Source organism: Anopheles aquasalis, chromosome 2 (genome assembly GCF_943734665.1).
Source record: "Anopheles aquasalis chromosome 2, idAnoAquaMG_Q_19, whole genome shotgun sequence".
Lineage (NCBI taxonomy): Eukaryota > Metazoa > Arthropoda > Insecta > Diptera > Culicidae > Anopheles > Anopheles aquasalis.
Genome location: NC_064877.1, coordinates 17,134,127 through 17,159,669, shown reverse-complemented (window position 1 = coordinate 17,159,669; position 25,543 = coordinate 17,134,127). Strand labels below are relative to the sequence as shown.

General features: G+C 49.3%; 1 protein-coding gene across 7 annotated transcripts in view; it reads left to right on the top strand.

Moving 5' to 3' along the window:
- Positions 1 to 25,543, top strand: part of LOC126572522 (high affinity cGMP-specific 3',5'-cyclic phosphodiesterase 9A) — a 116,131-nt gene that overhangs the window by 25,387 nt on the left and 65,201 nt on the right. For 3 of the 7 annotated variants that reach the window (XM_050231905.1, XM_050231906.1, XM_050231901.1), the window contains exon 2: positions 2,411 to 2,879. The gene's annotated coding sequence lies outside the window, so the exon portion shown is untranslated. Of the gene's footprint in view, positions 1 to 2,410; positions 2,880 to 5,514; positions 5,646 to 7,486; positions 8,203 to 25,543 lie in introns of those variants that run through there. The other 4 variants (XM_050231907.1, XM_050231902.1, XM_050231904.1 and 1 more) reach the window with 4 other exon arrangements.

Sequence of the window (25,543 nt, the reverse complement as noted above, 5' to 3'; positions counted from 1 at the left end):
ATAATTTGGCTAATAATTTATTTACCATTGCTTCACCGACGCTTGCACAGAGATTAGCAGAAGAGCCCTGCTCTGTCGTCTGGACAATGACGCTAATTAATATTCATAACTACTGCGTGCAACGCCTGCTGCATTCCCAAGCAATAGCTATGTGGCGCGAATATGCACCCGGTAATTGTGATTTAGTTGGGAAATAATATGTTTGGTGGTTTAGTCTATGCTCCCCACGACCCGCGGGCTGCGTGTTGCTTTGTCGACCCTCGGTATGCGTGTTCGACCGTCGGAACCATCGGGAACTTTGTGTTGTTGTTGTTGTTGTTGTTCACTTCAACATGAAGGCCACCACTGCCGCGTATGTAATACGCGCCCCGTACGAAGGTCGAACCGATATGCGGGTGTTGCGCTGAAGGTTCGTTTTGCGTTTTCGAGTTCGTCGTAGGGCTACATACGTGAGTTTGTGGTGCTGCCGTTTCGATTATTATTCAGTGAAGCAACGAATTATGCTGTGCAGCGTGCATGCGTGCTGGTTGCACCCCTCCCCTCCCTTTATCATGACAGCGCAAGGGTCCGCAAGGGTGCGTGCGCCACACTAGCGAAAGGGCCCTAGTTATGCACGCTCATCACGCACAAAAATAGGAATTGAACAGTGCCACTGGATGCTCGATGCTCTGAAGGTAATCACACTAGTGCAAGCAACATACGGGCCGAAAATAGGGTGAGAGTTCCATGAAGTTCTGATTTGTACAAGTTACGGCGTACATCATATTAGCATTAGCAAGTAATCAATGATTTTTTGAGTGTCTGGTTTTGGTTGCTTCAAAGAATGCCGGCTCTAGTAAGTGTACAGAACGTTCAACATCCGCACGGGCATATCAAACCAAACCAATTACATCAAACACGCTTACTCGTAGCCAGCGCATTAGTAACATACCTGATATCTGGGCTAATCGCTGGAAAACCTGGCCAGCACACACACCGAGGGAAACGAGTCACGCGACCGGTAAAGCGAAGTGCAATTAGGGACTTTAGAATTGTGTAAGCAGAAAATTGGATTCTGTACGCCCGATTCGATTGAATCTCTTTGAACGGTGGTGTCCGTGGAGTGCGCTTACGGAGAATTTCTGATCTACCAACATTGGCCCTAGAGTTAGAGCACTTCTGTGCGTTTCAAGGTTGATCAAAGTAAACATCACGAAGCGCTCTAGATTGTTGTTAGATGTCAGCAAACTTTGTCTAGCAGTTCACCGATCTCTTGAAGCGAAAATCACGGTACGTAACGCTTAAAAGTAACAAAATCGGGGCAGTGTGCTGGTTTGCCAATCTGGCATTCGATGCCCCACACGCCACGCTAACTGGGTGTCCGAACTTGGTCCGAGCTCGGAACCATCATTACACGCCATCAAAATCCATTTCACCAGTGTGGCACCAGTGCAGTCAGTTGCTAAGCTTACTAAGGCAACAGGACCACTGGCTACTGCTCTTGGCAACGGGTACCGCAGCGTCGTTCCGGATCGACGCTTTGCCAGGTCGACGATTTGTCGACCGGGACCCGGCGGACCTCGTCGATCTGGCGACAGTTTACTCACCCTCACCCGCGTGGGGCCGTGGGTCTGGATTTTGACGCCGATAGGGTCTCCGGTAACGCTCTGCGAGAATGATGGACCTCCGTCCGACAGTCGATTGAAGCTGACGGACAGCTGGCAGCTGGTCCCGCTGGTCCGTGTCCGTGAACCTTTCGTTTCACTTTTGGTTTTGCATCCAGTCGCAGCGATGCAGTGTGTTGCTACGGACAACCGTGTTGGTATTTAGCAGGATTCGAGCAATTACATCGTGGAACCTGTAGAAATAGTTGGTAAACATTTTGGGAAAGACTTGTCGCTCTGTTCTCCAATAAGCATTTTTATACTTTTTAACATTGTATCTTGCACCAAATCATCTCGAGCGGCGAATGTATTGGCGAATGGCCTTATGAACTTGAATTCAGTATCTGGCATTGAAGAAGATCAAATCAACGAACTCATCTTTATATACTTGAGTTTCTTAGCAACTTATTACTGCAAATCTAGTACGTATTCCGCTAAGCCTTCAGTAAAGTGCACATAAATCAAAACCCCTTCCCACAAAGTCGCACGAATGCAACAGTTTTCCAGACCAAAGTGAACCCCCGAAACGAGGCACTCGCGAGGCGAACGGCAGTCCTCGAATCGACCGTAGTTCGAGAGCCGGTACACACACCCTCACATCATCAAACTCCTGAAACATAGTCATTAGGGGTTTTCCCTAGTGCGGGACGTAACTTGTGGCTTCGGGGCGTTCGGGCCAAATGTAAATCCTCTTTCCACCACTCCTCCTCCACGGCACCGTAATTTATAGCTTTCTTGTCTTCTCACTTTTCAATCTTTACTTTCAGATCCGGTGCTCGAGCTCGGGCCACCGCCTACCATTGGCGACTACGCCGGTCCCGGGGACTTCATCCCGTTTGTTCAATCTGCGCCATAATAATCAACAATAACACCATCATCATCATCCTCGTTGGTTCGCTGGCTCGTACCGTAAGGATCCCTGCGAGTCCTGCTCGCCAAGAGCTGCCAGATTCCTCGTCTGCCATCCGCCGCAACTCATCGAATCGAATCGAATCATCGAATTAAGAAAGGCACCAGAAGAGCACCATCGGTGAAGGAGAAGGGGCGGGGCGTTCGGTGCAGGGTTTGTGTTCTGATGAAGTGCGTACCACCGCCTCGTCGTCGTCACCGACCACCGGCGTCGAGGTCAGCCCATCGATCGTGGAATCAGGCAGCCGTGGCTGGACCGTGCGGCGGGATGGTGGATCCTGGAACGCATTAACGAACCGCGTGCGGATGGTTAGCGAAACCGTGTTGGTAAGTTGGTTTACTTAATCTCTAAATGCCGGCCTCTGCTATGCTCTGCTCTTTCTTCTTTTCGCTTGGACGTTTCGGTCCCCGGGCCCCTGTCGGGCGGCTAGTTCCCGAAAGGACCTTCCTGTGAAGAGAACCGATATCTGGCGGACTTTCACGGCAAGAAAAGTATCGGTGGATGTTGTCGCTGGGGTCGTGAAAGGAAAACAAGGAAGGAAGGATCTTCTAGCTAAAGCCCACCGTTGGCTTCCTTCCTTCCTTCCTTCCTTTCGGTGCGGTGCGGTTCGGAGCGGAGCGGAGCGGTGGTTCTTGTTTGCGCTCGACTGTAATCAGTGTCGCTTGAGCAAATCCTATAATCGAATGATCTACAAATAACGCAAGTACGTTGCTTCGGTTGATTCGGTCGAGCGGTGGCGATACTGAAACCACTCCGGGGCCGGGACCGTGGCTGGGCACGAGCGGCCGGTAGCCGCCGGCAGCACCACCTCACCTTGTTCTCGGTTTTCGCGAGTCATCTGTCTTGGGCATCGACAGAGCGACAAGTTTGCGAATCGCTTACCCAGCCCAGCGCCCTTGCCACACTGGGGCGTGATGGTTGGTCACTGGAATCGCTCGTAACCGGTAGACGATCGCTCTCGCCATTACCATTTGCACCGACGGCGGTAGCGCCTCGTGGCAAAAACCAAGGACGCCCGAGACAAACAAGAAGATATCATCATTAGTCTCCTTCTCGTCGCGCGGGCCGGTATGATTTATTTATCTTTTTACTTTGCTATCGATTGATTCATGGTCGTTGATTTTGCAGGCCAGACCATCCCTTCGAGGCCTTCGTACCGGTTTGAAGGAACGTTCACCGGCATTTTGAAATTTTATTGCTCCTTAGCCCAAAACCGCCACTTCGGTACGGTGCGTCCGGGTGTTTGCGACACGTTATTGCGCGAGGCCCTGGAGCCACATTTCACTTATCCGCTTCCTTCGTTTGCACGATTTGGTTCCGGATGTACCGTAGGCTGGCCCATCGCAGGTGAAGAAGACGGTGCTCCGTCGATTCGAGTTCTATTTCGGGATCTTATTACTGGTCGCCCGTCCCGATCCGGGTCCCTCCCTCGGGCATCTTAATGATGACGATGCATTTCGGCGTAGGATACCCGGGCCGGGGTCCTGTGCCTCTTTTTGCGTTTATTTTTTTTTGCTGTTTTCGTGTGAATAGACTTTAGAAACATATTGCTCATCATCAATCGCCGTATTGAGCGCATATTTATAGCGCGCCAGGCCGACCGTCGGGGACCTCGATGGATGCTCGATCAGTTCTCCGCTGGAAGGTATCAGTGCGCGTGGATGGAGGCCGTCCGAATGGTTTTTGCTTTTATTTAATTGGATTTCCCTTCGATTGATTTGTGTGAACGAACGACGACTACTGCATCATCTTTTTGGGGGAGAGCATCGCCGGAAAGGAAAGCTCTAAATTATGCGCGTTCGTGCCCGAAGGCGTCTCAGCAGGCCGCTGAATGGCGTTGACTCCAATCAAAGCAATCTAGTGATAATAATCGCGCCGTTTGACATTTTCATCCACTGCAATCCGCTTGTGACGGAGACACTGCATGACCTCAAAGCAGGCGTCCCAAGACGCGATGTGAGTTTGTTTCCTTTTTTTTCGCTGTTGCTTGTCTCTAGTGACGCCATTCTTGGAAGATGTGCAACAAGTGTTCGCTCAGCTGATGAGGAGACTCGGGCTCATTTGCTCTAGGTAATGGCTGGGGAATGTTTTTCGCCTCGCTTTTATTATAACTCGTTCTGATCAGATCGTATCTCCGGGGATGCTTGTTTCGTGTTCAAGAACCCTTTTTTCGATTGGTTTCAGTTCGAAACTCGCGTCATGCGTTTATTTGTAAAAGATGAAGAGCGCTGCAGCTTCTACCTTTTAGCAAATTGTTGGTCTAAGTGAGCGTCTGCTGTAATGGTGATGGAGTTTTGTGAAAAAGATTTCGAAACCCCACCGGTAGCAAAGGAGACAAGTAGGCGAGAACAACAGCAACTTGGAAGCAAACGTCTCGTTCGTTGTTTTACTTTGTCCAGTTTCGACACATCCGCTTCATTGGATTGTTGGTGCCCCCTTTTGGAGCCTTAGAACACATCACCTTCAACGTTAAACAAGCCCTTCAAGCACCTCCAAGAGTGGGGTGGAGGTGTCTCCAGGGAGCTAACACACACCCGCTGCGAAAGGGTTACCGCAAACCCATTCTGAAGTGCTAGAAGTGAGTCGCGCGTCCATCCAGGTAGTGCATCGGTGCCACCGTTTGGCAAGTGGCGGCTAGAGTGAGAGAGATTCGATACTGGATGGCGGTGAAGGAGCAGCGATCAGCGATACTAACGAAGCACTTCGTCGCCAGCGTCATCGTCGTCGTCGACGTCGGCAGCTGTAAAGCATGCGCACGACGCTGACGCTGTGACGCGATCGATCGGTGTCGAGCGGTTGCTGCTCCACATCGGCAGCCATCTGTGCGCTGTGACCGTGGCCTCGGTTCGCCTTCGGGTTTTTCGGTCTTTTCGGGAAGCTCGCCTCGTCTTGGCCGCAGCGCAGCGCGGCTCGAATCGCGCGGCCCTTCGATATCCAGTCGCTTCCGAACGTTTGGCCGTACGGTGAGCCAGACCAGCCAACCCAGTAGTACAGCCAATGGTGCTGCTACTGCTGCTGCTGTGTGCCCCTCTCTGTATTCGGTGCTCCACATGTCGCAGTGCTGCAGAGCAGCAGTAGGTTAGTGCACGGAGGTATTGCCCCTGCGTGCGTGCGTTCGTGCGTGCGTGCCTGTATGTGCTGGTGCCGGTGTGAATGTATGCGTGTGAAGGATATGTGCTCCATGATGAACCAAGCGGGGGTTTTGGAACAAGCACGGAGCATCCAAGCAACCTCACCATTGAACTGGAAACCAGTGCAAAAAGGGACTCCTTTGTGAATCCGCTAGTGACGTAGTGTGACGACCTTGATATGCTCACCTGTGTTACTTGTCTCGCTCTGTCGCTCTCTCTCTTTCTCTTTCACTCTGCTCACCAGGTTCTCATTCTTTCCGTCCATTATCCTGGCTATCGGAAGCGAAGGTGTCCATTTTGTGCTGTATGGCAACGGAATTCCGGATGTAGGACCCTAGGCGCGAAATCCTGTGCAATATTTTCCATGTTTTTATCTCCCCTCGTGTGCACTTGCATTTGCAATTGTATTTGGCGCACAGTAACAGGTGCGTGTCTGTTTACTATCGCGCACAATCTGCCAAAAGGGATCAGGACAGCTACCTGGAACTTCCAGAATGTTGTACGCGGATGCTTCTTTAATGCATCGATCCATGAAGATTTCAATCGATATCGGTAACCGAATGCAGGCCTAATCGTCCCGAAAACCCACCAAAAGCTAATTTGTGGTGGCTTCTAGCGTCTAGCGAGCACTCACTCATTCACGAGGGCTGGAACTAGGAATCGAGGTCAGAGTGTACCCTCCCCCCTTGGGGAACATCAAACGATTTCTTCGCTTTTTTCTCGCTCGCTTCTGTTCTTCTTGGCTTGCTGATGATGGTACTGGAATGAGTGGCAGGGCAAGAGCCTGGCTGCTCGCAGCGGCGCGTCCGACGGGTTTCAAGCGACGACCTGACGGTGCAGGGGCCATGATTGATCTGATTATGACTTAAGTGGACAACAAATAAATAGTGTGCCGTTTGAACGCGGGTGCGCGCGCTCTTTTCGCTCCGGGCTTTGGTGTACAAACAGCGTACCGAAAGAAGCGACAGGATGAAGTCATAAGACACAAGGAAAACATCCCACAACCAGCACACAACGCACACGGAGATACTACGGCTTGTACGTGGCACTGGCCAGATGAATGGTTCATCCGCGCGTCAGCGTCATTGTGGATCAACTGGCCCTCCCCTTGCCACCACTCCCCTTCCCGGTCTTGCGTTTGTTGTTGTTCTCTATCGAGGATGTCAGGCGTCGTAAAATTGTCAGACACTTAATTTGTCCCAATTTGGACTGAAATAATGAAGTAGAAGAAAAAGAAGAAGGCGAACAATGGCCAACGTCACACGCGGTGGTACGCGGTATTGCCGCCAATTGGGACTGTGGCCCTCGATGGTTTTAGGTTTTCTGCAAGATTCACTAACTGGCAGCCATGTTCTAATCGCTAGCGGTCAGCTGGTCCAGCGTCCATCTTGGGTCGGTTCAATCCAGACTTCATTAAAATCAATTTAGTGGCTTCCCCTTAAGTTGGGTTTGTTTTGCTATTCCGGTCGATGGAAATAGGAAAAATTCTGACCGAGTCCGAGGGCATTATTTCATTAGAATCACTAGAGAGAGAGAGAGAGAGCGTGAGAGTTTGCCTTTATGTTCCACTTGAACGCGAAGCATTGTTCCGAAGAACCGTTCCGCAGCATATCTCAGCCACAAACCCCTTTTAGACTCAATTGTTTGTTCCCTTACATTAGAGTGTTTTGAGTGGAATGGTGGAGTTCGTCGAAGTCACCGGTGCAGCACCTGATTCCGCGAATGCTCTTGGTTTGTCGGTTGATGGCTGAGAGAACACCTCAGGATTGTGAAGATGATCTCGCTTCAATTCTGTCTTTCAGCGTTGTGTAGTGCGTTGTGCAGAGAGTGAGCGATAGTGAACACATACTTCAGAACAAATAACAAATCCTCAAACACACTTAGTCACGCAAGATCAGTTAGATCAAGCAGCCGCCGATAAAAGGTAAAAATCAATTGATTGGAAATAAAAACTGCGGTGAATGGAATGTGAAATGTGTTTGGCAAAGGTTGCCCGAAGAGTGCCAGTGCAAGTGCAGTAGTTCCGGTGTGATAAAACGTATTCAAATCAGATATAATACCGATAGCGATGGCGTCGTGTGTAGCGAAAACCCGCAGTAAGAACGCCACCTAAGCCGGAGAACGCCAGCGGTAGCGTCATCGTACCGTAAAAGAAGTTTATCGGGCTTTTTTTTCTGATGTTTTGGTTGCCTGGTTACTGAAAAGTCTTGAACAACGTTCCGCGATCTCGCGTGTGTGAGTGTCTGTGTTTGCGTGTGGAGGGATAATCCATCCAAGAGTTGTAGGCCAAGGATTGAAGAGATTGTGTTGAGTGTGGAGCTACTGCTGTCTGTCGGTTGATAGCAGCCAGGCGAAGAGTTAACTAGATATTCGTTAGTTGAGTGGTGTTACGATTACGATTGTGGTGTTCAATTTGTACTGTTCGGTTTTGTTTTTGGAGACCACGCTGCTTACTAGATTACGTTTGATCATCGATCCTGTTGCTCCGATAAAGTTAAGAAGGACGCTATTTGAAAAGGTAAATGATGCGTAAATCGCGTATTGTACTTCCAGCGGTGATTTTCCCTGAAATCTTTTCGTCTTCCGCATGAGTCCAAGCCTGCATAGAGCAATTACTTCCAGTCAAATCTGGGAACCACCTCGACGTACAGCAAGATAGAGGAAAACCAATGCCAACCGAAGCCCTTGGCCTCGACTTTTCTTCTGCGCCGTATGCCCGTCTTCGGTTCAATTTTCAATCAACCGTGAGCGGCCACAACGCAACTACAACAAGCCCCTTGGAGGCCCCTTGGATTGGTGGCGGTTGGTCCATTACTCATCGGGAGCTAAATGCGGTCCACGGCGTTCGACGAAACCGAAGCCAATTGGTGGAGCTTATCAGCCATTTTATGGCACCCCATTGCGGCCGCCGACGACGACGACACACAGACACGTGCGTGGGCGCGGCTGCGGCCACGTATGGGTGCTGCTGCTCCTCCACGAGGAACCTCTTCAGGAGGCGAAGGGCGCCTTCAATACGGCCGCGCGCCGTGTGCAATAGCGCGGGCTTTTGTTTTATTGTCTTGTCGCTATTTATCTTTCTTGCCGGGTGGCCGCTTTCTTGGCTTCGTTGGCACGACTTCGGCTTCGAGGTCGAGGATAAGAACGCGGCGTCTTCGTGGGGGAGCTCGCACGCCCTTCGCGCCGACGTTTTCCAAGGATTTTCTACTCCGTCGCATCGAGGGCGCAGAGATAGCACAATCGGCGAAAGTAGGGAAATTTGTCAAAGGGAAATTGGGGGCACCGCGAGGCAGTCCAGTGTACGCAGTGTTTGCTTTTGTATTGATAAAATCGTGAAGGTGGACCATTTTCCATTGTTGAGCGGTGGGTGCTTCGAGTCACTGTCGAGGGTTGGCCAATCGGCTACAAAAGCGATGACGATCCTGTGGGAGACAGTTGCGGGAAGGTCTTGCCTTGGAATTGTCTTGAGATGCGTATTGTGTTGGACGGAAATGACGAAGGTAAGGCTTCTGGTTGTTGTTCGTTTTGCCCCGTATGGATGGATCTATTTCTGGTTTCTGATCGGTGTTGTGACTTCTCCGTGAGATGGGTCCGTATTTGCAATTCAGATGACGTTTATGGTATTGTGCTGGTCCATCGAATGATGCTAATTTCCGTTGAACTTTGCTTGCCGGTCAAGCTGTGTCAAAAGTTTTTCGAATAAAACTAATGGCCAACTGAGAGGATGATCGAATTTGAAGATATTTTTTATTTCTTTCTTCGATTCCATCAGTTCATGACTTGGAGTGTCAAACTGCTTTCCGCCAGAGAAACCTTGGGCAAGGCCATCTAGATTATCGCTATAAAAGTTGGAAATTTAAAGTAAACAATAAGTAATTCACTAGATCGCTATCACGCTTGCGTAGATTTTTCAATATTTTCCTTTCACCCCTTACGCCATCCGCCTACGAAGAGTATGGAGAACACTTTCATGACACACTTCTGCTGAGTGTTTTTCCTTTTACGAGGAGACTGCCGGTCGGCGCGGGGCTCATGTACGTTTACGGATCAAGGAATCGGCGGGGCATCGATGCGAATAAATAAATAAACAAACAAACAAACATTGCGCAATTGCGACAGAAAAGTGTTCCAGACTGCAATGGCGACGGCGACGACGATGCGGATGACGATCCCGCTGTGTTTGTGCCGCCGGTTTTCTGTAAAATTCGAACCAAACCAAACCAGAGCTTAGAGCACAGTTGGCCAATCGCATCGAAGAGCGTCAATCGAAGATCGAAAGATCACATTGCTCGGTGGGTTCGTGGCTGGGCGTGCGTCACTTGCTGGACGGCTGGCGAGGCCACATTACGGCCAGAACCAGAACCAAAATTCGAAGCGCGGGGTTTTTCAATGTCGTCAGTCAGTCGGGCTTAGGGTTCGGGAGGGGGAAATAAATGATCCCTTGTGTGCATTTGGCATCCGGCGAGCGAGCGAACTGCAAATTAGGAATCTTCGCCCCCTTTCGGCATAATGCAGGAGAGCATGACGCGCGATGTCGGAAAAACAAAAGATAAATGATCCGTTTCGATGCGGACCGTCCCTTCCTCTCGGACCAAAGACCACCGACCATTAGCGACGTCGATCAATGTCGGTGGCCATCCCGTTACCCGAACCGTCTAATTGCATTTTGCACCGGCCTGGTGCATGTTAGAAATTAATATCTGCTCTCGGCCAGTGCCGGTGCGCAATCCGCAATCCGCGAAAGAGATCAGTGTCCATCAGATGGGCAATATCCGGTTCTGTAGTGCACCGTAACCGTGTTGTGCACCGGCGTGTTGGGCCTAATGCTTCATTAAGAGTGTAATTAAATATAGCATTCGATAGCGTCTCGTTACCGTCGGGCGGTTCCATTTCCATTTCACATTGGCCACCACCGAAACGATGACGCTGGCCCGGTGTCAAGCGGAGGAGTCATACACTTGAGACGAGACGAAAGTTTTGCAAATGATTTTTGGGATTCATTAGCGATGGATCTGTCATGGTCATCGTATTTGAGAGACAGAGAGTGGAACTTGACCAGTCTTTCGGGCAGGAATTTCGGAACAATTGCTTCCTGGATGGTCAACGATAACGAACTGCTGCTCGTCCGAACGTTAGCACGATTGCTGCCTATTCCCTGTAGTCTCGTCACAAAAGAGCTTTTGCAGGAAAATTCCTCGTGTGTATCGTTGTAAAGGTGCCATCATCGTCCACAACACGGCCACCAAATCATGTTTTCACCTGAACGAAGCAGTTTTTCGGCGGACAGAGCGGCGGCACCCAGAGGGCCATTATTTTTTGGGCCATTCCTTGCTCTGCGCCTTCGCCTATGTCCGTACTTACAGCGTTGCGCAAAAGATGCTCTGCTAGCGAAATGCTCTCAATTCGCTGAAGTGAAGCAAATTGTCTTCCCTCCCTCCCCCCTCGAAGCAATGAGCAAATAGTAACAGCACCAGCAGCGTGTAGAAAATAAAACAAAACGGATCCGTGAAGACAGTAAATCGACGGTGAGCGTAGCAGCATCGCGTGGTCGGCATGCATGGAGACGCCTAGTGTTTTGTGCTTTTTGTAAACGTTTTGCTTCCGTTTGGTCGGTTGTGTCGGAATTCCCTCGGCTGGGAATGCTGTTCAATTTCAGCATTTTCCCGGTCATCTTCCGCGCACCCATGCGCTAAGACGATCAGGATCGGGGTGCTGGTGCCCTTTCGAACGAAATATAAGCCTTGGAGCAGGATGCCTGACTAGTGTTGCTTATGAAACTCGTCACAAAAATTGCCTTGTTGCTGGAAAATGCTCATAAAAATCTAAAGGCGCTAAAGCACTGGTAAAACATATAGTTTAACACATTTTCGACGTCCATTTTAGTTGAATCGTAAGCTCACCGATAAGATAAGAAACGAAATTATGCAAGACTAATGACCGTAGACGATGGTGGATCACGGAATGAGCACAAACCACGACGAGAGCACGGCGAGAATCTGGATGGCAAGCGATGGAAGTGTCAGCTAAAAATCAATTTTCATTCGTTTTGTAGCACCCTGACCGTTGGCCGGTCGTCGAGCGTAATAAATCATTCGCTTGGAGGTGTTGTTTTTTTTTGGGATGCTTCCATGCTGCTGCTCCCTGCTGGCAAAGAGCGAGGCGGACCGGCGGACGAGTGTCCGGTTCTGTAGCGGACGTTCATGCGATGTCCATGATCTGAAAGCATCATATTTCAGTCCAGCGTTTGGTATTGCTGCTCCAGCACGAGAGAGAGAGAGAGAGAGAGCGTGTGAGGTGCGGTGAACAAAATTGTTCGACAGGTCAAACCAGATCGGACCAGAGCTCCACCCGGGTATCCGGAGGTGTGAAAATCATATCTTTTTAATCTCGTGTCCACCACGCGACGTAACACGAAGGACGTCGCTTTGTGGGCAGATGCTTCCCGTTAGCTCCGGTGGACAGGTCCGATCTCCGGACTCCGGACGTTCCGGAAATAAGTGAACTTCTAATTGAAGTGATGTGCCCGCGTAAACGTTGGCGTCGACCAGTGTCTTCGGTGACAGCTGGTGTCGCCTACAGAGACATTCATTTATTCGCTCCTATCTTTTATGTGTGTGCCCGTGTGCCACACATTTACGGCATCGGAATGACGGGACGGGGCCCGACCTCGTGGCATTCTGGCACGGCAGAAGTTAATAAGAAACTTTCCGTCCGTCAGTCGCTGCGTCGCGAGTGGATTTCTATCGTGGACGAACCTTCGCCGGTGCGCACGGCGGGACTGGTGGTTTCCCTTTTGTTTGCGTGACGACAGGAAATGCGCAAACCGAGTTCGTTTAGCGCCTGCCTACCCATCCGTCCGTCCCTTCTTCCAATCATCGCAACCATTAATCACGGTCCCAGCGAGGAGGTCCCACGACAACAATCGGGTCCTGGATTGGTGGTGGCCAGCCAGCGCGAAGGACAAAAGTCGTGCACTGGCCGTCTTTCCTTTCTTTTACTTCTTCCCATTCGCTTCCCAGTTGGTCAGCGGCCATTTCATGGCGCATTATCTTCAACAAAAGACCATAAATCGGTGCGAGTATCGAGACGCCACGGCATGATAGCCCCAAAAAAAAAAAATAATAAGGAGGAACGTAACGAACGTATATCGAGTGTTTGTGGAATGGAATCACTTTTCCCCCCTGAGGATGTTGAGGTCCTTAAACAACAGGACACAACGGGATTCGGGGCGTATCGCTCGTTTAACGTGGCGCCAAAGTTTGGTCCGCAAATTATTAAAACATGGCCTATGTGTAACGAGTGTATCCTTTTGTTCCGGTGTGTCGGAAGTAGAGCGTCTCTTCCCGGAAGTGAATTGTTTTATGTCGGTTTTTAGCTAACTTTCCCTCTCTCACTGTCTGTTTCCTTGTCTCTTTTTTGCGAAACCAACTCGGAGATGTAAAAACCGATCAGGGTTGCAGAGTACCGAAGACAGCCTTTTGGTATATTTTGCAATCGAAGTAAGCGTCGGTTTTAATATCGTGTCCGTACGTATTTTCAATCGTAGTAACGCTGGTGAAACATTTCGCAAGTTCAGTTGTGCCTTAGAGTCTTGAATAAAGAACAAGCATTTCTCAACCGCGCGCAGTACACAGTAGAAAGTCAGTGTTTGAAAGATTCAAAAGCGGATACAGCGTCTTGGAACAGCGTCACCAGTATCACCGCCAGGACAGAAAGGCGCGCTCGAAACCGCCCGCAAAATAAGAGGTAACATTTGCCGTTCCGCCATTCCGCTTCCAATTTCGGCGGGCGGAACATGTAACCGGCCAAACCACCGGGAAACCTCCGTCGGTATCCGTATCGCGCGATACGGATGTGTTTGTTGTTATTCCCGTCCAACCGTGCTCCGTGCCCCGTTCTCCGGGCATCGAACGAATCCAAACCGAAATGAAGGAGATTCCCAAATACCTTTCGTGCCCGCGTCCCCGTCCCCGCGAACCCCCTTTTGGGTCTCGTTTGCACAAATAAACAAGCCGCCGGTCGAGCAAGTTTTTATTTTGCTTCGCATGCCATGGGCCAGGGCCATGGCGGGTTGCAAAAGGGGTTTCAGCAGGAGGTGGCATTTTCTCTGTCTCTTCGACAGTGCGCCCCTCCGGATCACCGGGTGCGCGCGCGCACGCGCGCGTGTGTTCGTGTCCATGTTGATCATGGTGTGCTATTTGCTTGGGCTCCCTCTGTTTGAGGGAAAACATGTAATCGGAGCGTGGGATGGGATGCGAAGGGGTTTCGGTGTAAAATTCCAGATTCGAGATCCGGCCGCCCACCCCGACCGAAAGGAAAGTTTTGTTTTTGTTTCCGCGTGGCATGAAAATTGGCCCAACATTCCGGGATTCCTCAGGATCCGATCGGCCTTTACTTTTGTTTAATGTTTCCCAAATATCGATTGATGTGCCAGGGATCGGAGAAAAAGCACAGAATCACAGTGGTCGGCCTAGCTGGCCGTTGTGTGCTACAGCATAATGTTGGCGCTCACTATCGCATCGCTTTCGGATGAGGATGTTGCTCAGCTCGGTGAACCAGAAATTGGTAAGACATTGTGCGCCATCGTGGGATGTTCCTCCATATCTATAGAGCCGGGGATGGCCAAGAGAGGAATAGAAGAGAGGTCGTTAGAGGTCGTTAGGGGCAGAGGGCCATCCTATCTGATGCGATGTGTGATGGTCATCGAATTTATTGCTCGCAAAAGAACCATCGTGCAGAGAGTGAGAGAGAGAGGAAGAAAAGGGAGTAAAGTGGCCGATCAGTGCCAAGTGATTCAGGACAGATCGTACGAGTGGAGTGGGTCCATGGTCCAACAATGCCAGATGCGTTGTGTTCGATTCATTCCAGCGACCAGCGGAGCGATTGACCAGCGGTTGGTCAGTTGGCCTGCCGGTCTCGCATTAATCGCATTTTCACGTAGTCATTCCGCCCGACCGAGCGAACGTTAGCTCTCGAACGTGTAATCTGTGTACTTTCCCCACTCTTCCACTTGCCCTCCTTTCCGTCATGTCCCAACGGGCCACAGCAATCCGTCGAAATGCCGAATGTTGTGCCAAGGACTCTCGTGTCAAGTCCTAGGCGAGTGGAAGGCTAGGACCGGGGGGAGAATAAAAAAACCGCCGGGCATCCTGCGGATAGTTTGACTAACCTCTCCTATCGGTCGGTCCTTCCGGAGACCGTTGGGATGGAAGGTTTTTTTCCGTTCGTTGGTTTTGTTGCGTTCAGTCCCATCTGTTAGTTTTCCGGATTTTCGTTCCTTCCGGACCGTCGGGGACGGTGTGTTGGTTTGCCGGATTACACTCGCGTCGACAAGCGCGGCATGTGGAACCATAACTAACGAGAGGCTGAGAGTGAGAGCCCGACGAGCCATTGCCGAGAGGCCGAAAGCGATGGAAAAATCAACCGAAAATCGAGGTAAACTGTTACACTTGCGGTGCGCCAGAAGGGGGGTCGCCACGAGAGGCCCATCGCATCCGATCGGTGGAATTTTGATCCCAAAAAGAGGTGCAAAAAGTCTTGTTGAAACTGGGAAACATAAAGGATGATTACATGAGGCTCTCTGTCGCTATCCTGGGTATCGTTGTCCCTAGAGGTAAGAGGATGTAACCCTGATGTGCCCGGAACTGTTATTCCAATTTCTACTTCCTTCCCAAAACACAATACTCCAAATTTACTGAGCTTAATGCAGATAAATGTCCTTTAGATGAAGTTAGTTAGGTTATTTATCTCGTCTAATTATGCTCTCCATTGCGCAATAGCGTGGTATTCCCAGAACGCACCAACGATCTCACTCTAAACAATCGTCAATCACCTCATCTGCTTCAAGTTCATGCCACGGAGGTAAGTTTGGCGTCTAGAGCGACTAATCTCTATACTTTCGGGGCGAGACGTGTCGTCACCGGTTTCTCCTGGTATCGCCTCGAGGCGGGCAGCCACAACTTCACGCGGCTTATGCTTACCTCGTGTGGTATGTCTCCTCCTCCGCACACTCCGGTATCGAGGTTTGGTGGTTCGGTTGGAGGGATAATTAAATTATAAAAGCCTGGCCTAGACCTAGGTGCACACCATCACCTTATGGTGTTGGTGGTGGTGGTGTTCCAGCCATTCCCGCAACGTTCCAGCGAGGCCACTAGGTTGGTTTGGCCTTTGGCATCATTTGACATTTATGAGCTCGCTTCTTTCGGGCGGGTGGGTGTGCTGTGGGTAAGGAGGGATTTTCGGGAAAACGAAACGGATGGGCTTTGCCAGGTTAGTTGGGTGTATAGTTTCCGGGTAGTTTCAGGAGGGATAGAAGAGAATTTACCAGGTGAAGGGGATGCATGATCTACTTTCGACCGTTTTCGTTAGTTTCTCCGATGAATATTGAATTGTTTAAATTCCAAGAAAGACACATTCATCCCTTTAGCCAATTAAAGCATTCAATGTATGCAGAGATAAAATGGAATTTCAATTGATCAAGTGATTGAATTGTAAAGTGGATTTGTAGATTAAATAGGAACTAAAAGCAGGCTGGTTGATTTTTGATGGACTAAATGTCACATCAATGTAGAGTTTTTCAAGAATGCTTTGTCAGATTCGGAAAAAAATATTGGAAAGATAACACTCAATGAGCGTCGCGAGCGGTGGAGGAATCTGTTGTGGCAGGCCAAGACCGCTCGTCGGTTGTAGCGCCTGATAAGTAAGTAAGTAAATAATACTCAATGAGAAAAAATCCAGATCATGATATCCAAGGAAGATAAAAAATTATAGAGTTTTTCGATAGAAAATGATAGATTTTTTGGGTGTAAATCGTAGCAAGGTTCTCGATTATCTGAGGATTGGATTTTATGCTTGATTCTGATAATCTCGAGGTCGTGCTGTCGGGTTGTGTTTGCAAATTCCAAACCATTTCCCATTAAACTTTGTGCTTGGTTCTAACTGTTTATAAAGTTGCCTTATGATATTTACAAAAGTCTAAATGCTGCATAAATCATTCAAATTGCCGCGATAAAGCTACCGGAAACTACATTTCCATCCTTTAAACAGTAATAATCGTTGTGGCTTGAAAAAGCTAAAACTTCATCAGACGGCGCTACACCCACGCTACTGGCAGTACTGTCGACGAATGTGTATCCGGACGGCAGAGCAAAAGGGCCGTCAAATGTGGCATAAAACTTTCCTCTTCCCGTCAGAAAGACGGGACATTTACTGTGTGGTGCTCTGCGCACCATCCAGATGTTTTGTCCGTAACGGTGGCTTGGTTTAATCGAAAAGTTACACGCTTGACGCGGGATGGGATAGCGGCCACTATTACGAATTCAGTTGCGCTTTGGCCACGGCGAATGCTCCAAAAAGAGAAAGTCACAAAATAGAGCTGCTGGAAACAGTATAAACTCATTTAGCGCTGTCCGGTGCTGCATATGACGTACAATTAATTGTTTTTGTCCCCGTTGCCAGTGCAGCTGAAGCTGGAATCTGGAATGATGCGAGGTCGGTGTGATCGGTCGTGTTTCGGTGTGGCGGAATGGGGCGGAGCATGAGTTTCTCCGTGAAAATAATTGATGTTTTTCTCATTTTCCCGCCCTTTTTTCCCCCGATGGTACATACGAGATTCGCGAATTTCGCTTTAAAATATGTAAGAGTATCCTTCAGGGAAGTGGTGGCCACGAACCGCTGGGCATACAGCCCCTCGGTACGGTTCCATTATCGAAGCGCCGAGTGTTTCGCGGTATTTTCAACACTCGTTTGTGCCACGTGCTGGGTCGGGGTACCGTAGGGAGGAGCCTGAATTATTCATTGGGCAGCCACCAATCAACCGTCGCAAGGCCGCAGACCCAGGACATCGCCATCGAAGCGAACGCGAGCGCACGTGTGCCCGCGTATCCATCCATCCATCTATCCATCCATTTATCCGTTCATCCATCAAGCAGAACCCGGGCACCGAGCTCGAATGCTCGCCCGCACGCACGCACGCACGCACGCAGAAAACAAAACATTACAAATGAGGCATCCATTACCTCCGGTTTCGGAACTTGATCGTTTGCCGAGCCGGAAGGTGTCGCCTGACGGTGATGTTTGGCAGCTGATTAGCATGTATGTACACAGCCCACGCCAGGACGCCTAGGACGTCTCACTGTGGCCGACGAAAGGGCCAAACCCCCGTCCCGCACTCCAGCGATGGATTAGTCAGATTATTAAAACTGGCAGGTTTCCGGTTTCCGGAGGTTATAATAATAAAAGTAAATTTACGACGCTTCAAACAACCATTGACGGCATTTGGTGGAGCCTTTTTCCCCCCGTACCCCCGCCAAATGGGGGCATTCCCGTGGTTGCCGTTGTGTTTTATGCATTAAGTGACGACGCTTCGGTCACCGGGCACCGGGTCCGGCAGTGGCCACAATGGGCTCGACAGTATTATGGTGTCATTTCAGGTGCCACAGACCACAATCTTGCCATTCTCAGGCAAACAACACGGTCCTCGCATAGCACCGGCGTCTGGGGGGAATGTCTTTAGCTTTTAGCCCAGCCCAACGCGAACAGTGTAACTTTAATGCTATTTGTGTTTGTGTTCCTCCTTTTCGCTCACAAATACCGGGATCCTTTGCTGGCATCCGCCGGTCTACGCCTTAGTAAGACTTTTCGTTGAATCCTTCCTCTTTTGTAAGGTAGCGAAAGTTGTGCAAAGAAAAGGCAATCTTCTACGTTCTCGGTCGTGCGCGATGATGCGCGTTGTGACCGACTGACTTCGCGCTGCGATACCCGGAACAATTCCTCCGGTAGACCGTTCCTTTCACCCGCTGGTTGGTTCCTGCGCTGCGCCCACAGCGAACGTTCACGGAGCACGAACGTTTTCCCTGATCTGCGCTCCCTAGCGTAGCTTCTCCGAGGCTTTTCTTTTGTCAGAAAGTTCCAGAGTTTAGCTTTTGTTCTCTCTACACCGCTTCCGGAGTGAGACGAGACAAGTGTTCCAACGGAACGCCACGCGGAGATGTGTTCTACTAAGCTGTCAATCATTTTGTGTGTTTTTTTTCCTTCTCTCTCTCTCCCATGTTTGTGCTTCCGTTGGTGGCTCCGAAGCCGAAAGTTTTCCGTTCGCCCTTAACCCTTGAAAATTGGTTGGTGCTGCTCTGCTGGGGCAAGCCAGAAAGTCATTCAAATGATTCGCACGGAGTTCGTATGGTGCGCGGAAGCAGATCTTTCTTCCAAAAAGCGTGGCGAAGGTAGAGATCTTGGTTTGGAAAATCCTATTTATAGTGGAACCTGCCTGTCATCGATCCACGAATCGTATGCATGGCAGCATCAGCCGGGGCACTGGTGGCAGTTTAAGGGTTTACTCGCGTCCAAGCTCCGAGATCCCTGCAACGAGGCACATGGTTCGGAAATGTGGTGCGGCCGTGTCAGACAATTCTTTGAGCAAAAGTTATGACATCGCCGGTTGACATAGTGTCAGTAGCAGAAACAGGCAGCTCACTACTACCTGTCGCTGGAAAGTTGGCAGGAAATGCTCGGCATCACGAGCTCACGAGGATTGCACATGGGAGTTGAGTGTTGGTCGTATCATCGCCGGTGAAATGTGTTGAGAAGTTTCTGGGGAATCTGTAAAACAATACTTTCCTAATGCCACGAAGTTCGTGAAATGATGTGTTCACTGTCTTCGAGCTTTTAATTGTTTTTGGAACCAGAGAACGCTTCATTAGCTTGTGTATCGTATTGCAAGTAAATCACTATATTCTAGGCCAAACGGAGCCACCTTCCCTTGGTCCTCGAAACTGTCTTCATCGTACGACCTCGCCTGACACCTCGTTCCATTCCCCCTTTTCCATCCAGTTCCCGTGTCGTATCGTCGTCGTTGTCGTCGTTGTCGTTGTCGTTGATCGAATCGTTTGTGTGTGATTGATTGATAGTTTCGAGAAGGCTGCTGGCTCCTTCACTCCACCAACAGCAACGCTATTGAGCACGCGTCATTGCTCGATACTCATCGTCGGTCGATGGCATCAATCCGTGGGTAAAAGGGTGTTTGCCAGCTAAGTGGCGGAGGGCGTACAGGGTCGCGGTAGCATGAGAAATGTAGGTTAAATGATAATCTGTGACACGAGGCCAAAACGTGTCATTTGAGTTTGAGTTTGGCGTGGTGGTAGCTTCCGGAATCGCCGGTGAGGCGGATCGTGAATCAGTGATGTGTTGGAAAACATGCAACTAAATATTTGATCCTGGATAATACCTAGTGGCAGGATGATGGGAGACAGGGCAGGGAGTGGCAGGGAAACCCGTTTTCCCGGGGAAATTATTTATGGCATTTCGTTGGCGGTCGTATTGAACACGCCCAGATTCAATCGCATGTAATTGATTGCTTTCTTGGAATACATTATATTGATACGGATCACCTGTGATTCCATGTTGTCTGTAGCCAGTTTGGATTGGATTGTATTTACTTAACACCGTTTATCCCGTGTAAGGGACGTTGTTTATGTTTTCTAAAACAGTTAAATCAACCACTGAGACAAATGCTTGTTCGGTTGTCCTTATGTTGAAGGTTCTTTTGAAATGGCAAACCACAGTCAGTACCAGAGTACAGCTTTACGCCAATGAAATGCTTTTACCCGTGGCAAACCTTAATGTCTCAGACTTTCGTTCGCTTCGGTGGCTGTAAACGCTCCGTGCGCGACGAACCCACTCGGGTGGAACGTAAGATCTGGCAGCAGAAATGGGGAAGAAATCTCTTTTTCCTTCCTTGTTTTGGTATTACATCTTTACCGGTTTTTATTTTTCTGTTTCGGGTGTTGGTTTTGCTTCTGTGTCAAGTGACTTTTTTCGTATCTTCTCCACTCTACCACCTAACAGGAGTTCAAGGTTGCTCGTAGATACTTACGGGAGCATCAAAGAAAGAATGCTCAGCTGCTCGTACTAATGGCTAACAAATCGGATCGTTGTTTTTATCGTGTCGTGGTCTTTTCGAAAGCCATTCGTCAACTCGTCGGTTGCCGTTTTGATGAATGTCGTACTGTCAGTGCGGTTTGCACGCTTCTCAGATGAGACAGATGTCTATACCAGCATCTTTTCATTGGTTGTACTTACTGTTAGTGAGCTCTTGCTATTCCAACTTTTTAAAACACTAAAAGGTTCTGTAGAAAAATAGATATTGGAAAAGTATTGTTCTGGAAAACGTCTAATGACAATAAATTCTAGTATCCGGGCTAACCTTCGTTATCGACATCATTCTAAAAGGAATGTCCTTGGCCGCCAATTCCACGCTATCGCTCCATCTCCAGGCCCGCATCATTCGATGTAATTATCTCCTCAAAACTCTTTAGAACCACCGGATACCGGGGGTGTGCACGGTACTTATCCATATCTCGGGGCTCATAAACCACTCGAAAAGTACTCTGGCTGCTCTGAAGTTAGTTACCAGCTCTCACATGCAATCGGCCCGACACGGCACACGCGCTGTTAAACGCCTCGTGCTGTTCAAGAGCTCGTAGCGGCCTAACACCGCACATACCTAATCACTCCACTGCCGTCATCAGCAGCATTCGTGCATGTAAGATCACGGGACACACTTCTCTCGGCGATCTGGAAGGCATCCATGCATACAATATGTTGAAGTCTATGATTGCACGATAAAAATAGCTTCAGGTAGATGAATTATTTATGGAAATTAAATGCAAAAAAAGGGGCCCGCGTCCTACCTGTCCTGGCCCGGATTGGCAACCGGGAGACAGGTTGGATAAAGTTCTTTCCAAGGCTTCGCTTTTCGCAGTCTACGGTTGTCTGGCACAGGTCGTACAGTTGAGTCTGGTGCGGTCGCTGTTGACGTCACCGTTTCCCCACGTAAGTTGTTGAGGCGAATCACGACTTTGAGGTCAGCGAGCGTTAGGTCAGGCCTCGATTTGTGTTCTGGGAATGGGCAGGAAGAAGGTGTCCACCCACCAGCCATTATGCGGTTAACTTTCTCGTCGCGGCCGCGCGTTCTCATTCCGATTCGATGCAAAGTAAGGCAATCAACGGCTTCGTCCAGGTGCCAAGTTGAGGCGAGGTTTGCCATTCGGCTATCCTGTGCATCTTTTGCTCCAGGATATCCAGGACAGTTCCAGGTTACATTTGTGGCCGTATTTTGCTGAGGATTTTTGTTTCCTTTTTTAGGTTTTCAGTCAGTTGCCTTTGCTATTTTCATCTCATGATCTCCATATTGTTTATCCTGCTAAAACAAACCGAGTCGAGTCGCGCACTGTTTGTAATTATGTTTCTGCTGTGAGTTCCGCCTGCAAACATTTGCCGGACTTGTGGATCAAACAACTCAAACAGACCTTCGCCACTCGTCGGTTCGTCGAGTGCATTGTGTGCTGCAACAGCACATGTTTGCAACCTGCAACCGTCTCTGCAATCGTGTCGCGCTTTGTATGTTTTTAGATGACAATCCAATACGCGCGAACGCGTGCAGTATTGCACAAGGTGCATCTTCATTTCGCGCGCAACAGAACTACAACAAGTAGCACCGACATCCGACATCCTAATACTTGACGCGAGATCGCGAGACCGACGGAGGCCACTTGAAGAACGGCAGCTACTTAACAGCAGCAGCAAGTGCGGTACTTCAGTGGTCAGTGGTTTGTTTTCCTTCCAGCTCTCTCTGTGGACCATCGATAAGAATCATCTCAGCTCCGTTGCTCGAACACGAGGACACTCGGAGTTCCGTCACTGCATCGATGGAGAAATCGATGCACCCTGGGCGTGCTGCGGACACAAAACATCTTCAAACAATCTGTCATGCAATGGAATTCGCATTCGCGTCCCGTCCATCCGTGCTGGCTGTACCAATACTGGGATGTGGTGTAATCGCGGGAAAGGCCGCCAAGGAGAGCGAGCGGTCAGCACCGCCGAGGCACCGAGGCTGTGTGTCGGAAGTGTCAGTTTATTGGGACAGCTGCCAGCTGCCCGTTCCGTTCTGTTCCGTTCCGGCCCGTCTGTTTGTTTGTTTGCCAGTCCGCAACCTATAAAACCGTCCCTGGAGGAATCGGTCGAGGAATGTCACGGTGCACAGATGCGGGTTAGACGGTTTGATTGGACACCATCATGTGCAAACCAGCGCCACAGCCGCCGCCACCGAGGAGATCGATGCAAAGAAGATGTAGGTGAAGCTGGTGTCGCTGCTGCTGCTGCTGCTCCGGTTGGTCTCGTTTTCCGCGAACCATTGCAAAATCCCAAAGACCTCATTTTGCATTAACGAGGTGACACACACATACACGCGCACACACGCGCTGACACCTTCCACCGTCAACCGGTGCACGACGTTGGTGTCCGGTTCTCCGGTGTTACCACGTTACATCGCACATCGTTTCGCACGAAACGGTAAACATTCAATTTCCATACGCGAAGCCAGTGCAGAGCATCTTCCACCTACCCGCCCCCCCCCCAAGTTCACGCAATCCGATCTTCCAACCGATGCTCCCGATGGTGCTGTGGTGAAATGTTTCAATTTAACGCTTCCCAACGATGGTTGGGCCATCGGGGGCACAAATAGAACGTCGGAACTCACGGTATGGCCACCGAGTTTTACCGGAGCGTTGTGTGTGAACGTTCTTTTTCTCAAAAGTCACCCAGGAAGACTTTCTATTGAATTACGAGACTGCTACGAGCACACTGTGGAGATGAGTGAAGGAGCATGAAAAAAGGTAATCCAAAACTCCTTCACTTCCACGCGTCGTTCGCGGGTTGTCTTGTGGTGTGGCGGGCGTAAGATGATAGTGTTGCCCAAAGGTGCTGCTGCTGTCGAATGTTTCCTGGTGGTCCTGATGGGTTCCAACCGTACGAGGAAGTGACATTCTATCCGGTTCTCGACTGTTCACACTCCTGCTCGATCAAACGAGCAGCGGGGTGGTCCGGTCACAAAACTCTGAACTGAACTCTTCTTACACCATCTTTATGGAGTACAGGGTTCTGTTCATGTTCTGGCTCGCGAGGAAAAAGGGGAAAATTTTCAAATGACACACCACGCCACTAGTTGGTGCAGTAGGAAATAGATTTTTCTGTTTTCAATTTGCTGAAAGAAACAAACTTTACCTTCGACTCACCAGCCATCACTAGATTTTTTTTTGTGAGATGTAAGGTGACAAGCTCATCGGTTGTGTCGGGAACAACATCCTCAGAACTACGAATGCACCAAAGTTTGGTGCTGGAATTTCAGACGTTGTTTGCTATTTACTCATCCGTTTTCAGCTGTTGTTAACTTTCGGGATAATTTAAATGTTTAGATAACATTTGGATGGTCTATTTTTGGATATCTTGTACTCATAACTTCTTATGATTGCTTGGATCCTTTTGTGATATTTTTATTTCCCAGAAACGGGATAAGCGGACTAACATCTCAATGAATAATCTCAAAATAGGCTGGAGTAGTATTTTTAAAAAGGCCAAGATTGCAATCTAGCCCCCCTCGTTCTCTTCCATTCTGCGCACTGACGTCATACGCGATGGGTTTTAAGACAACTCATTTCATTTCATTCCGTTTGCATTTTCTTCGTCTCCGTTTTCGATGCAGGGAAGCTCCAGCCTTCAGCAAAAAGCATCTCAAAAACATTTAGGATCTAGCTGATCGCTGTTTTGAATCCTCTACCGTGTGCCGACAGATTACTGGTATGATTATCTGATCAACAGGGCAGGCGGCGCTCGTTGCATGGGACTTTATCAAGCGAACCCGGGTGTCGCTCCGCATGAGTCGCGGGTTTTTTCCTCTGAGAGTGAGAGAAATGTGGGTCGTTTGTTGTGAAAGTTTTTCACCCGTTCGCCAGGATTTATGGGAAAACTTTACGCCGCCGCTGCCAACCGTGTATTCGCACGGTTCGCGACCGTTCCCGCTGCCAGCTGCTGTGTTAGTTCTGCCGGGACAGCAGGGCAGAGTCTGTCGCGAAGTAATTGAACCGGCAACCACAGTTCCACGGAAGCGGGCTCCTACGAAGAGCGATCACTAAACTTCACGATTCCCGGCGAAATGCGATGATGACGCTGCGGGGGCTGGTGGGGCCGGTGGTGGCAGAAGTTGAGTAACTCCGGAATAGGTTTTGCATGTGGAAAGTTGTCTCGTTCGGCACCGGGGCCAGTCCCCAAAGTGCCCTGATTTGATTTGTGTAGGTCGCGAGCGAGCAAGCGACCGATCCCTATGTAATTGGTCATTGAGTTTTGAGCGTTCGGTGGCAACTTTCCCGCTGATCAACTCAATTAGCGAGGGTGACCGCTCGTTCCGCCCTTTCATCGGAATGTGGTGCGTTTGTATGAATAAAGAGACAAACAAGGGAGGGGACTGTGTGTTTTTTCTCTTTTAGTTTAAAATGAAACTCTCGTAAAAGGGTTCGGCTATTCACCGAATTCCCAGCGAGACTTCAGTGGAAGGGTTCTATGGCTTTTCCATCAATTATGCAAGACCGTTTAGTCCGATTCTGAGGATGATGAAGCCGGTAAGCGATTTTTCGTTTGTCCCATGATATTCTACAAGCTATTTTTTTGTTGTTGTTTTTTTTTTGGCGAGAGGGAAAATCCAAATCCAACACCAACTTTTAATCGGCGATTAACGATAGAAACGATCATCAAAAGTTGCTTTTTATTTCTGCCTAATAAAAATACAATCGATTGGGATTAGTAAACTAGTAGACACGATATTTTGAATCGTTTTGTGTTGCTACTTTGAATAATTGAAGAAATAAACCAAGCAGAGAGTAAAAAATCTGTGAGTCACTAGGCGCCTCCATCAGGTAATACCACGTGTTTTTGGGTATACCGCCAAGCAGGGCAACTTTGATCACTTTACTAATCAAATTTAAACCATTTTGTGATAGTTTTAAATAACTAAATATTTAAGGGTTAAGATA